At 41.1% G+C, this 3789-nt stretch overlaps 1 pseudogene; it reads right to left on the reverse strand.

The window, feature by feature from the left end:
• On the reverse strand, positions 1–2182 carry LOC102824001 (annotated as a pseudogene).
• Positions 2183–3789: the final 1607 nt, after the last annotated feature.

Raw genomic sequence — 3789 nt, forward strand, 5'->3', positions numbered from 1 at the left:
TTAGTCAACTTCCTCCGTGCGTGAAGTGTGGTCATCTCCTTCAAAGGGTGGCATCTTTTTAGTGATGGCCGTGCTGGTCTTGTCAGCAATGGGGTCATCTTCATCAATCCCCAGGCCGAGTTTGATCATCCTGTAGATCTTGTTAGCATGTGTCTGGGGATCTTCTAGACTAAAGCCGGAAGACAGCAGTGCAGTCTCATAGAGCAAGATGACCAAGTCCTTCACAGACTTGTCATTTTTGTCAGCCTCGGACTTTTGCCACGAGATCTCCATGATGGCATGGTTGGGGTTTACCTGCAGGTGCTTCTTGGCAGCCATATAGTCCATTGTCCAGTTGTCTCTCAGGGCCTGAGCCTTTATGATTCTTTCCATGTTGACCATCCAGCCATATTGCTCATGACGATGTAGCACAGGGACGTGACCACCTGGTTGGACACCACCACATTTTCTACTTTTTTCTCCAATATGTCTTTCATGATTTTGCAGAGGTTTTCAAACTTTGTTTTCTTCTCTTCTTGTTTCTTTTTCTCCTCTTCATCTTCTGGAAGTTCCAAGCCCTCTTTGGTGATTGACACTAAAGTCTTCCCCTCAGATTCCTTCAGCTGTTGGACACAGTACTTATTGATGGACTCTATCATGTAGATCACCTCCAAGCCATGCTTCCGGAGATACTCCACAAAGGCCGAGTTTGCAACTTGATCATTGGCTTCACCAGTGATGTAGTAGATGTGCTTCTGGTTTTCCTTCATTCTGGTGCAGTAGTCCTTGAGAGAAACCATCTCCTCACCAGAGCAACAGCTGTGAAAACTTCTTCCGATTTTGAGAGTCTTCGTGTATCCCAAGCTTTATGTTTTTAGAGAACGGATATAAAACTTTTTGGAGTTCTCTCTGTCTTCTGCCAGTTCAGTGAAGAGTTCCAAGCACCTTTTGACCAAATTCTTCCTGATAACTTTCAAAATGTTTCTTTGTTGCAACAGCTCCTGGGAAATATTTAAAGGCAGGTCCTCGGAGTCTACCACGAATGGTGGATGAAATTCAGATACTCCGGGATCAGCTCCTCACAGTTGTCCATGATGAAAACCCTGCAGATGTGGACAATTTAATGTTGTTCCTTTTCTTCGGGTTTTCAAACAGGTCAAAAAGAAGCATGGCTTGGGACAAAGAGAAGGACTCTGAATTCCAACTGTCCTTCAACTGAGAAATGCTTCACAGCCAAGTGGTCTTCCCAGTTATTGGTCAGGCTCTTATAGAATTCTCCATATTCTTCGTTGGCGATATCATCAGGATTTCTGGTCCAAATAGGCTTTGTTTTGTTGAGTACCTCTTGGTCAATGTACTTCTCCTTGATCTTCTTCTTCTTCTTGTCACCATCCTTCTTTTCTTCTTCTTCTTCATCTGAACCAACATCTTTTATTTCAGGATTGTCATCTGACTCCTTTTCTTCTTTTTCCTTCTCTTCCTCCCCTTTTTCTTCAGCATCATCATCACTCACTTCTTTATCTTGTTCTTTCTCCACAAAAAGTGTAATGGGATAGCCAATAAACTGAGAGTATTTTTTTCATGATCTTCTTTATTCTTCTTGCCTGCAAGTACTCAGTTTGGTCTTCTTTCAGAGGCAGGATAACCTTCGTTCCACCACCCATAGGTTCACCTGTGTTGGTCCTGATGGTGAATGAGCCTCCAGCTGAGGACTCCCATGCCTACTGCTCATCATCGTTGTGCTTGGTGATCACCGTCACCTTCTCAGCTACCAGAAACACAGAGTAAAAGCCCATACCAAACTGGCCAATCATGGATATATGTCTGCGCCAGCCTGCAGTGCTTCCATGAACGCCTTGGTCCCCGACTTGGCAATGGTACCAAGATTATTGATCAATCGGCCTTGGTCATGCCAATTCCCATGTCTACAATCATGAGGGTTTGGTCCTGTTTTGTTAGGAATAAGATTAATGTGCAGCTCATTCCCCAAGTAGAGCTTACTGGGGTCTATCAGGCTCTCATATCGGATTTTGTCCAGGGCATCTGAGGAATTTGAGATCAGTTCCCACAGAAAGATCTCTTTGTTCGAGCAGAAGGTGGTGATGATCAAGGACATCAACTGGGCAATTTCAGCCTGGAAGGCGAAAGTCTCCACCTCCTCATCCTCCATGGGCTGGGCCTGGGCCTGGGTTTCCTCATGCATCTTGGCAAAAGGACCACCTGTTTTTACATTTTTATAAGTCTCTTTTGGCTTCTTGTAGTAATGTTTTTGTAGTTTTCCTTCAGAAAATGTTTCTGAGAAAGAAGACGTAATGAAACAAAATGAAAAAGAATGATATTTAGGTACCTTCAAAGGACTGACTGAAAGATTGAAGAATGCAAGGAGAACACAGGGGGGAAAAAAAAATAGAAGAATTCAGGAAAACACAACAAGAACAAACAGATAAAATAAATGCAAATTTTGAAACAATACAAAGCCTGCAATTAGAAATCCAGAAGATTAATACTAAAATTTCAGAAATGGACATTACACTGAAAGGACAAAGGAGGAGATTCAAAGCAACGGAAACCCAAATTAGTGAGCTTGAGGTTAAATCTTTCAACACTATAATGCTAGAAGAACAATCAGAAAATGGATTTAAAAATCCAAAGAAAGTCTAAGAGGTATGTGGGACACCATGAAGGGGAATAACTTATGGGTGATTGGAATTCCAGAATAGGAAGCGATAATAAAAAACACCGAGAAAATTGTCATAGAATTGTAGAAAGAAAACCTTCCTAACATCATGAAAGATGAGAAAATAAGCAAACTAGAAGTTGAACAAACCCCAAACACAATAGTTCCCAAAAGAAAATCACCAAGACATATCATAATCAAATTTTCCAAAACAAAAGACAAGGAAAGAACCCTGGGAGCAGGTTGGGAAAAACAAAATTTACCTATAAAGGAGAACCAATACGACTAAGCTCTGATTTCTTAGCAGAAAACATGCAGGCAAGAAGACAGTGGATGGCATATACAAAACTCTGAAAGAAAACAAATTGCCAACCAAGAATCATATACCCGGCAAAGCTGTCCCTCAAATAAGATGATGAAATTAGGGAATCTCCTGATAAACAGAAATTAAAAGAATTTGCAATGACCAGACAACTTTACAAAAATGCTAAAGGATGGTTTTTAGGCTGATAACCAACAACAGCAGAGAGCAACTTGAGAGTACCATACATGACAACACCACCCAGAACTCAATCCAGATAATTGTTGTTGTTGTTGTTAAGTGCCATCGAGTTGATTCTGACCCATAGCGACCCTGTGTAGGGGTTTCCAAGGAGCAACTGGTGAGCTTGGACCACCACCCTTGCAGTTCAAACGACTTGCAGTCTGATGCATTAACCCACAGCACCACACCAGGACTCCAGATATAGAAGCATTTAAAATAAAGCAAATCTGTAAAACTGAAAATACGGGACCAGAGATACCAGTTTATAATGAAGTCAACTACAAATTGACTTTTGGCAGGAAAAATGATTCAAGGTCTAGAGGGTAGATACATGTTTACATAGGTGATAGGGCAGGGAATATACAACAAGAGGGAGGTTAGCAGAGGAAAGATGAAGGTAGAAGAATACAATAGTTAAAGGGAGTAGAGGTAAATACTTTTTTTTTTTCTTAAATGTTTTATTGTGAATTATGTGATAGTTTACATGGGAGAACATTACTTTTACATTCATTCTATCGTATACTTCTCATTGCCATGGTTACAATCCCCTCCATGCATCATCAACCAACCAAAGGGTATACCCTGCAAT

This window comes from Chrysochloris asiatica, unplaced genomic scaffold, assembly GCF_000296735.1.
Source record: "Chrysochloris asiatica unplaced genomic scaffold, ChrAsi1.0 scaffold00007, whole genome shotgun sequence".
Taxonomy (NCBI): Eukaryota; Metazoa; Chordata; class Mammalia; order Afrosoricida; family Chrysochloridae; genus Chrysochloris; species Chrysochloris asiatica.